We start from the raw sequence: 11366 nt of genomic DNA, 5'->3' as shown, positions 1-11366 counted from the left end.
GAGCTTGCTGGAAGCAAATTAATGTCAAAAATACATCATCACCTAACTTATTTTTGCGATGTGGAAATTTTGAACATAGCGTTTGGTGGGGTAATTTCCAGTCTAAAACAACATCGACATTACTGACCAACGATGGACCTAATACGCTTTTGACCTTGGGCGATGTGAAGCATGTACTTAGAACCTTACATTTTCACTTCCTGTGTCGTTTTTCGGCTCAAAGTCGGTGCATCAGGGTCGGCTGCGTGATCTTGCAATGAAGAGGAAAACCTACATCCAAGAAGTTGTCGGTTTGACGATCACCGAGAAAATAATGACGTGTCTTGGCAAGACACTTATAAACGTGACTAAAGATGAGCATGGAAGTTGACTTCACTCGGCTTCCTCTCCACTTAGTCTAAACTATAAATCATTCCATAAATACGATGAAAAAGTGCCAAGCATTACAATTTTAGGCAAATAATAAAGAAGTAAGTAAGTAATATTAAGTTATACGTGCAGCCTACACTTCTGAATATATGATGGTTCCAGAACATCAAGCATACTTATTCATTTTGTGTACAAATAGAAAGAATATGAGTTAAAATTCAATGTGTGGATCGAATGTCATTGTGCTTAAGAACAAATCAATAAAAGACAATTTGTTCAGTTTTCATATAAAATTTGTTGGAATATTTTTAACATGAAGAAATTTTAATAAAACTAATACATTGTGTATCACCATTTTGCGTCTTTTTTATAGAAAGATGTGATACAAGAAAGAATTGCCCAGACTCATCAGATGAAATGAACTGCTCTTGTCCGAAAGACAAATTTACCTGTTCCTGCTTCAATAAGAACCTTCCTACTTGCAGTATGGAGAAAGGATGTATCCCGATGGAGTACGTCAATGACGGAAAGCTTGACTGCCCTAGTCGTATTGATGAACAGTATATCAAGTCATGGGACAAAAGAAGTCTGGGTTCTTGCAATTTTAATGTTAATAGGTTCGAAAATGAAAGGTTTTGTGTCCCACCTTGGTGTGACAAATCTACTTGTACAAATGTACAATCATTAGAATGTAGTAATTATGATTGCAACATGACTGACGCGGTTTGCTTTTCTTTCTGTTCTGGAAAAAGAACTTCACTTAGCAACCCTAACAGGATATTCCAATGTACTGACCAATCTATAAACTTTGACCAAAACTTCTGCAATGGAAAGAAGGACTGCAATGACGGAAGTGATGAAATTACTTCTCAACCTGGATTTAAGTGTTCTGCCAAGTTCTCCACCATTCTATGCGTCCTTCCTCAATGGAATCTATACGACGACATCCCACAATGTTATGATAATTCTGATCTTTGTTTTAGCAGTGATGGCTCCTTTCATTGCTTTAAGTGTCTGGACGATCGCCTGATCATCTCGTCTAAGCAAGTCTGTGATGATTTTATTGATTGTTTTGACCTCTCGGACGAATGTCTCTGCGAAAATCCATCTTTGCCGGAGTGTCTGGATGTCTTTTCTAGGTCATCGCAATGCAACTTCTTCAAATTTTGGAGCATTGAGTCAGATGACACTTTTAATATTTTGCCTTCTTTGCAAGTTGACAAAGATTTAATGATTTGCAAGAACAAACAGGGCGACACACTTGCTGTCCAGTGCGATGGAAGACCAGAATGCCTGGACTTCTCTGATGAGTGCAAATCGTGTCCCAATCCTCCAGCATTTTGCAATGATACTTGCCGCACTTACTTCCCGATGGGAGATCGATATTGTGATGGTTACATTGATGAGGCATGGAAGTACTTACAAGACACAAACTGCTCTAAAGGATTTGATGAAAAAATCTGTCCAAAACGATTTCAATGCAAAGCTGATGACAAGGATAGCATCGACATCTTACAAAAATGTGATGGTAGGGAAAACTGTGATGATGGAATTGACGAAAAAAACTGTACCAACAGGTACTACTGCACAACAAAGGTAGGAAATCTGGTATCGATACCAAAGTCTTCAGTTCTCAATGGTAAACAAGACTGTGTTGATGGATCGGATGAATTTATTCCTGGGTTATTCTCTTCCGCTAATAATATGATTGACAACCTCGGTCTAAAAATATGGCTGTGGTTTGTCACTATACTTACCATTGTGGGTAACTTTTACGTCGCCATTATTTCTGTTAAAAATCTCAACGAACGGAAAAACAAAGATGCTTCTGTATGCAACCATGTTTTAATCATCAACCTCTCTGTCTCTGACTGCTTAATGGGTGTATATTTGATGATTATTTTAGTAAAAGATGTTCAGTTTGCAGGTAGATATTCCGTATTCGATTATGAGTGGAGATCGAGTACGGTTTGCTCATTGGCGGGAAGTCTGTGCGTGATTTCCAGTCAAACTTCCTGCTTTCTCATGGCTATTCTTACCAGTTATCGCTTGTATGCTGTCTACTGTCCATTCAAAGCTCGTCATGCTTCTGCAAAACCCTGGATTGTTGCTGCAATATTTTCTTGGATAATTTCCATCATCATTGCTGTCGTATCCAACACCACACATTACTTTAAATCTAAAGTTCTTTTTATTAATGATTTTTCTTCATCTGATACAGTCACTCATGATCGTGACGCGACACCTTATCGAAAGACACTTTATCGAACGACACTTAATCGAACGACACTTTATCGAAAGACACTTAATCGAACGACACCTGATCGAAACGACACCTGATCGAAACGACAGTTGATCGAACGACACTTTATCGAACCGAAAGTTGATCCAACGACACTTTATCGAACCGACAGTTAATCAAAACGACAGTTGATCGAACGACACTTTATCGAACCGACAGTTCAAGCAAGATTTTTGCGTGTTTCTCAAACATTGAAACAATGGGTCATTGTGATGTTCAGCTATCTGTCCATGTTTGTTTGATAAAGTTGGATTTTGTAATTTTTGAGATATTGTGATATTTATATAATTTTGCTCTCTCTCCGCATTGAAACGTATTACTCATTTACGCACCAATAACTTGACTAACTATTCTTTTTCGTTCTCTTTTCACAGCGGGGGCGCGGCGTAACAAGAAGAATTTATAGAAATGTGTCACTTTTAGAAATACCTAATTTACACTAAATTCACTTTCTTTAGTTTTACAATTATGATGTATACAGGAAGCCAGATGATGTTTCTACTAACCTGTAATAATCTCATCGTCTACGACGCATAGGTTTCTAGTAATTAACGATTGCAAATGTGTGTGCGGGGTTGGCCACACCTAGTTTTTTTAGTAAACTCGCGAGCCTGGTTAGGATAGGGTTAAAAGATCCACAATTTATTGAAACAACTGACGATATGCACTGTTAAAAGAACGACAATTTATTAAAAGAACTGACAACATGCACTGTTAAAAGCACGACAACTGACGAAGTGCACATTTCAATCGCATTCATTTAATTACAAGTTGTGTGCAATTGCTCGAAGATAACTTTTTATGTCCATATTTGTTGAGTCATAATTTTCAACTATGCTCTTCAGCCGTTGGTTGACAGCGTCGTAGCGCTTCTTCCGAGGTGGGCCATCGATTCCAGCACTCAATTGCTCAATTAACATTTCGTTGGAACCTTGTTCCCGCTTAATTTTTTTGACGAGTCTTCGAAGCGTCGGATGGGATAATGAGACACGCTTGCTGAACGCATTGTGCCATCCTTCAATGCTATTATTCGTTCTTGGAAGGAAGCGGAATTGGCCATTGGCCAAAATGGAAAAGGCAGCCGAGAATTTCTGCCCGAGGGAAGCTGGAAGAAAGAGCATTATATGCTGCCATTTCAAAGTCTATTGTTACGGTTTCTGGGGCTATTTCTGGTCGCTGTTGTTCCAATAAACAAAAGATGCGATTGTACACAGCTTCAGATTTGTTCTCGGTAATGGTGTATACGAGTGGCACCGTGCGATTTTCATCGACCAGCGCGTGTATCGTGTACAGCTGGTATCCAAGTGGGGCAACATCAAATGTACCGTCACAAAACCAATTAGCGCAGTTGTTCAGTATATCCAGATTCTTTTGAGATGCAAACATATAGAATTCGTTCTCATCGTCTTCCTCGATAACGAAGGCTTCTCCCCTCGGTGTATTAGCTGAGCGTGATCTTAGCTTGCTTTTCGTGAATTTCATTGTTGAAAATATTTGTTCACATGTGTACGTGCTACCAAGCATCGAAGCCATTTATTTTGCGCTGTCGGTCAAGCTGGGATAAAGACTACTTTCAAGAAGCTACTTTGTGTAAAAGTCAGGCAGCGACATGCCCCTTGCTATAAAATTTTGCCTTCAATTCCTTACTCTTTGTATCTATAATGACTAGTCTAGTCTACTGTACAGACAATCTCGTACTTAGTAATTCTCGTGCGTATTCTTGTGATATCTTATTAATATGTGGGCGGGCCGGCCGCCATGCGAAATCGTACACTTTATGATACAAATATAAAATATAGATATAAAATATAAATCGTCAACTTTATGATATATACATCACAATTCATTAATGCACACCATTACAAAGACCGCACATCACAATGGCTCATTGTTTCAATGTTTGAGAAACACGCAAAAATCTTGCTTGAACTGTCGGTTCGATAAAGTGTCGTTCGATCAACTGTCGTTTTGATTAACTGTCGGTTCGATAAAGTGTCGTTCGATCAGCTGTCGTTTCGATAAAGTGTCGTTCGATCAACTGTCGGCTCGATTAACTGTCGTTCGATAAAGTGTCTTTCGATCAACTGTCGTTTCGATCAGGTGTCGTTCGATAAAGTGTCTTTCGATAAAGTGTCTTTCGATAAGGTGTCGTAGTACCACTCATGATTACGTCACAGATTTTGCTTGTCGTCTGGCCATTCTTACAAACACTTCTCAGGATATCGATGAAAGTAATTGGGAAAGTGTTCAAAGCTTTTTGATGGATGAATTTCCTCAATATGCCCCAATAGGCGAGATCGGTTACTATGGTACTACAAGTGTGTGCATGCCACGATTGTACGTAAATCGCAGTGATAGTTTCTGGATCTTTTCCATTGTCATGATAACCTTCAATTTCCTTTCCTTTCTCTTTGTGCTCTCTGGATTCGGCTTAATCGCTTGGAAAATGAAGATACGTCCGATAAAAAGTAACAACACCCAGAAACAAAATGCTAAAATGAATCAACGAATCGCTCGCATCATTATATCTGATTTTTTTTGTTGGGTTCCAATCTGCATAATGGCTTACATAAGCGTGAGTGGAGTGAAGCTTCCAGATGAAGTTGAAATATTCACTGCAGGAGTGCTCCTCCCCACCAACAGTGCATTCAACCCCATCTTGTACTCGCCCTACATCGAAACGAAAGTGGTATACTTATGGAAAGGAATTCGACCCAACTGCAATCAAACCCCCAACAGAAATACGATCGAGCTTCACGTAACTTCCTAAGTATTGAGTTTACTGGATCAATTCCACCAGGCAGACTCTTGAACATCTTCTTTGCACTTGATTTCTTTACCAGGGTCTAAATATGTAAATTTAAACTTCCAGACAACTGCTCCTTTTCTTTGGTAGAGATTATTTGCCGGAGGAAATCATTTAACAAAACCTTTTACATTCACAAAATGTTTTAATGTCACTTCTTTAACAAATTGTTTTGTGTCTTATGTTTTGTTGCTTTGACTGATGACTTGTATTGTCGTGTATATAATCAGATTTTGTCAAAAAGATTTATAAAAAAATTAAAAAATTAATCAAAAACAAAAAACAAAAAAGCAAGGAAAAGCGTATCAAATATGCAGTATTTGTTGTGGAGTATATTTGTACAGTAAGTATACTTAAGTAAGTTATATATTATATTCATATTAACACTACATTGTATCCGTTTGAATTGTTGCTTCTCTAAGCCTTTTATTAGAAAACCTGTAAATAAGTTGCTTTGTTTTTCATCTTATAACGCTCTTCTTGTGAAAATCTTATGTTATTAACATTTCTATCATTTTTTAAATATCTTATTTAATTATTATCATTAAAATACGTTGGTGTGATTGGACTTACTATTATTTCGTTGTCATCTGTGCTGTTGGTTGAATAATTCCCCATTCTTATATTTCTTCCATACTCTCCTAAATTTACAATCATTTTATTCAAGATAATATGGATGCCAAACTTTCAACGTAACAATGGTTTGTGTCGGTTTTAAAGTGGTTCAGTAACGACATATGATGTCTGTATTGAAATGTAAGAAGATTGTTTATTGGTATTCGATATGTTGGATTGACAAGATAGTGTATATCGTTTTTGATTTATCAGATGGCGTGCATTGCGTTATAATTGTATATATTTCGCACAAAAAAATGAAATAATAAAAAAAATTGAAAAATTGAAAAATAACAAAAACAATTTAAATCACAAATATAACAAAAATATTATTTAGAAAGTATTAAACCAAAAAATAAAAAATAAATAATTAAATCATTGTTTGCAAAAATATGTTCATTTTTTATTATGTTTGCTTTGGAGTATAATTGTTTAACAATTATTGTTGCTGTAACATGTTTATTATTAAACCTGTGAATACGTCGCTTTACTTTTTAAGTTAAGTTGCGGTTTTTAAAAATTGCTTTTAAATGACTCATAAAACAATCATAATAATGCGCATAATTTAAAGTAACCAATCAAACAGAAGCATAGACAACTAAGCTACATCATATAAACTTATGGAGATTGTTTATATTAGAGACGTCACTTCTATAACAAATTGTTTTATTTTTCATGCTTTGTTGCTCTTACTTGCCTTGCCCTTTATTTAATCGGATTTTGTTTAAACAATTTTAAAACATAAAAGAATATTAAAAAAAATTCAAAGAAAGTTAATTAAATCTGCAATCATGTATTCGTTGTACAATGTACTGTATATTTAATTTGTTGCTGTAAGATGTTTGTTAGAAAACCTGTGAATACGTTGCTTTGCTTTCCATCGGATGTCGCTCTTCTGGTGAAGATCCTATGATATGAACATTTCTATGATTTAGTTGTGTGTTTTATCACAAACTGTAATTATGTTATCGCTATCGCAGATAGCATGTTTGGTGATCAGGTAAACCCTTGTTTAAATGTTTGCTTTCATTTTCACGCATTTATTCTTCGAAAAAATTATTACAAAGATTTCGGAAAAATTTGTTTCTGCACCAATCAATACAATTTGGCCACAACACAAATGTATATTGTCTTATTGAAAATTGACCCGGTCTAACAATTTGAAGACCAATGACTTGTGGCCTTCGTTGAACGAATGCACAGTTTCGATTTGAAATTTATAACAAAGCTAAAATGTTAAAGAACCAGGTCTTCTATGTAGAGTATGTTATGACTAAATTCATCTAAAGTTGTCCTAAGCTTCAGTATTCCGTAAAAATGGAGGAGTTGTTAGAAAGTTGCTTTTGTTTGAAAGTGTATTTAATAATATTTAGGGAATACCCCGTCGCCGAGAATAGCTGACCCAAGCTGTATTATTTAAGTATATTAAGAATAGGTTCCCTTCTACTGGAGTCTGTCATCACAGTTTCTCAGAGAGTCAAAATGACGGTTCCATCTGGCCGCTACTTCTTACCGGTACAAACGGTAATAACTAGCGATAACTTCGAGAACGATAACGACATTAACTATGATACAAACACACGCAGATGTAACTACTACATGCTAACAGTGGAACAATTTGGTAACGCAAGGCAATATATCACCGGATAAACTAGCATGATCGGCCAGAAGTTAAAAAATGATTTGACCATGATACGATTTATGAAACTCAATTGTCTTACAACAAACCTGTCGTGTTGGTTAAAAAGGAAGTCGACGCTTATCGTTTTTGCAATGACTTCCGCTCATTACACAAATGCATTCACGCGCCTAAACTGCCGACAGGGTATTTAGACAAATATAACTTACATAACAAGGAAGTTTTTTCCACTCTTAATTTGACGAGAGCCCTTGCTATAATAACGCCAGTATATCCCCTGAAAAAAAATCAAAACTGATTTTTCTACAAATGGCAAATCATAGACTTTTCTGCAAAAATGTGCTTTAGTTGAAAAATAGAAAGTCGAATGTCTAAAAATAGAAATATATTTAATTTGTAAAAGAGTGAATGGTTTGTAGGAAGCCTTTAGAATCGTTTTGTGGGTTTTATTCAGGCCACATATTTATATCCAGTGAAATACAAGAGCAAGTCTTCGAACATTTTCGCATAATCTCGGGTAAGTAAAGTTGGTATCAAGCCCACGAAAGAGTGGGTAAACGCAATTTTGAAATGGGATCGTCCAAAACATGCAAAGATTTAAGACAATACCTGAGCGTTTACATGTGTTACCATCGTTACCTCCCCCATATAGCGCCGTCGGCTGGGCACTTACACGAGATTGCAGTGACACCGTAAGACTAAAACGCAAACTTAGAATGAACTGAGCACGCGATAAAGAATTTTGAGACCAATAGAAACAAAATGGCGGAAGCAGCGCTTTAAAGTTCCCGATTGCCGGAACAGAAACGACATTGACACCCGACGCGGCAGGAAAAGACACGCAAAGTCAAATCTTACGTTTTTCGCCTCTATATTTTGTCGTGTCATGTGACATAAGGACTTTGCCAAACGGGAAGTATTTTAACTTATAAATGACACATTAAAGAGGATTATGACTGTCTGTCGATATAATCACTCAAGTTAAAGCTTACACCAACTTTTCAACGAAACCTTTCTATACCGCGTCGAGGCGGCAGATTTAGAGTTATCGGTTCATTCATGGATACCGTGTCCCAAGCGCGCCATTTCACGAGAACTACACCCTTACAAGACTTAACATTGACATTTGCAAACAATGCTTACCCCTCATGCTGGTGCAAATTACGCGCGATTACGCGAGACAACTTCCAACAAACATTCCACAGCATTGAAAATTGGTTCAGCGATATCAATACAATCGTTGATAAAACGTCTAAATACAACATCGCTCAGGATGAAATACAAACATATAAGCCTCAGTTTGTAAGCTGATATTGATACAGAATCTTCTGCTTGAGTTTTAAACAGTTCACAAGCCTAATACGTTCTGTGTGTTTAATTATTCTCTGATCTTTCTAAGATACCGATTTAATCTTTTAAAAAAACCTCAAATCGACTGAAAAAGGTTTGAAGTTTTCAGTGCTACTTCTCCAATATAATAGTTTAACTTTTATGTAACAACTTTTGCCGAAATTTTGCACTAGAATGTTTCCATTTTACTTTGATGTTCCAAACATTTCCATCCACTGATTCACTGCATTGAAGCGATTTTCAGTCCTAAGTTGCTTGATTTAACTGATCATGCGCTGAATGAAATACAAAGAAATACAAAGAATAGCAGCCGGCATTTAAAATAAAACGTTAGTGCAACAGTTACGGAATATGGAAATTAAGAGCTGGAATGACTGAAGGAAAGCTGACAAGATTTTGGTCATTGTCGTCCCTGACCGTCATGAATGGTTGAGACAGAGTTGATTCTGAGACCAGAGTTTGTTAACCTTGGGCAACCGCAACTTCATAAACCTGGCTAAGGTTGTGATTGTTTTCTGTTTCATACTAATCAAAGTTCAACCGCCTACAAAGCATAGTCAAAGCTTGAATACACGATTTAAGTTAACAGGAAGCTATAAGCTTCATAACACCATTTCAAGAAACTGGAAATGTTTTGAATTAACTTTCCATGTCTTATAAAATTTAACCAATTTCCAGTGGAGGTTAGCGCCCAAGTATTTGTCCTCGTAGTACATAGCTAAGACTAAGTGTTATTTTCGCTGGTGCTACTCCTTAGTAGCGCGTAATTATTGTCAACTTTAACCTGCATCGTCACTCATCAAGTTGCTCACTTCCTTGTTTGACGTCATTTCTATTTCAATGTGAGATTGTGAGTAGAAGTTGGACTTTGGACTCGAAAAGTCGAAACCAAACAGCGCATTGGAATATGGCGGCCATTATCTAAGCTATGAAGAGCAACAGTAAAACTTTCTTTAGTCTATTAATCATTTTCCATGCAGTTGTCAGCACAGAAAATATAAGGCATTTGACTCATAGCGAAATATTTATTTTACAAGAAACGTCAACTACAATGTTTCGGACGTGACATCTGTCCTATTACGTTTATTTCTTTCTTAACTTAAACTTCGATTTTCGCAGTCACAAAATCCCACTGCCGGACATTGTTCATTGAACCCAGGGGAAACGCACAAGTTGTACCGCGCATACCCACTTGTTAACTGGTCACCTTGGAAATAACGCTCGGTTCTGCGATTTGCGCAACATTGCGATTAAGTACAAAACAATTTGCTATTTTTCTACTCGCTGCAAAATAAAAACAATAACCACAGAAACATTACAAAAAATATTTCTTTAAGCTACGTTGCCATATACGGTATATACGCTACGTCTCATTGATTATAAGATGGGAAAACGATCCCCGCGTTGCACGCAGGTACTTGTACTCCCTGGGAATTACTGGCTGTCGTAATCCTGTGCTAGATTGCTATCACTTCACACAGGAGACAAGGGATCATGAGGCCGTGTCTTTGACGCGCGATCTCAGTACTTTGATATTCATATAAAATCTTCACTGAGTAAACCAGACAAGTGAGTTTAATCAATTCTTTGTGGGTCATTATTAAGATAATTTCAACCCATAATGCACCGCAAGACAAAGTCGATAAGAACATTAAACTCACTTGTTTGCTAATATTAGAGTTTCCAATATTTGTGGCTCGCAATGTATTCCCCAAACCTTAACGTTGCAGCCTTGGACCTTCATGCTTGCAGTTTTGTACCAGCCTGTTATAGAATGAAGTCGACCTGTTGCAGATGACCACAATCCACACAGTCTATGATGGCTGGACAAAATAGCGAAGGTAAAACACCCCAGCCCACACCTGCAAACATATAAGCTGATGTGATATAAGTCTAAAAAATACGCTCAAAATGTCGTTATAAGTATTAAGATGATATTTCAAACATTCCCAAGAATAACGTTGATGTTTCCGTTCATCTTGGAAACAGACATTTCCCTGAAAAGCTATAAATTTCGAAATTTGTCACGCATTAAATGAATGAATTTAAGAAGAGCCATCTATTATTTATATCTTTGTATCTGGCCAATGTTACAAAAATCTATCTTTGTGTGAAAAATTCCATCTCGTTTCCATTCCAAAAAAAACTGATTCCATCTCGATCTAGACGTAAGAAATCTGACACGTCAGCACAGACAAAATAAAGCTTACGTCATAGGACAGCGCACAGTTTTCATTGAAATGTCAATTTAATATTAATGCTATTTACTCTACGCAGGCAGATGA

This window comes from Clavelina lepadiformis, chromosome 7 (assembly GCF_947623445.1).
Source record: "Clavelina lepadiformis chromosome 7, kaClaLepa1.1, whole genome shotgun sequence".
NCBI classification, from domain to species: Eukaryota; Metazoa; Chordata; class Ascidiacea; order Aplousobranchia; family Clavelinidae; genus Clavelina; species Clavelina lepadiformis.
This window is presented reverse-complemented; position numbering follows the sequence as displayed.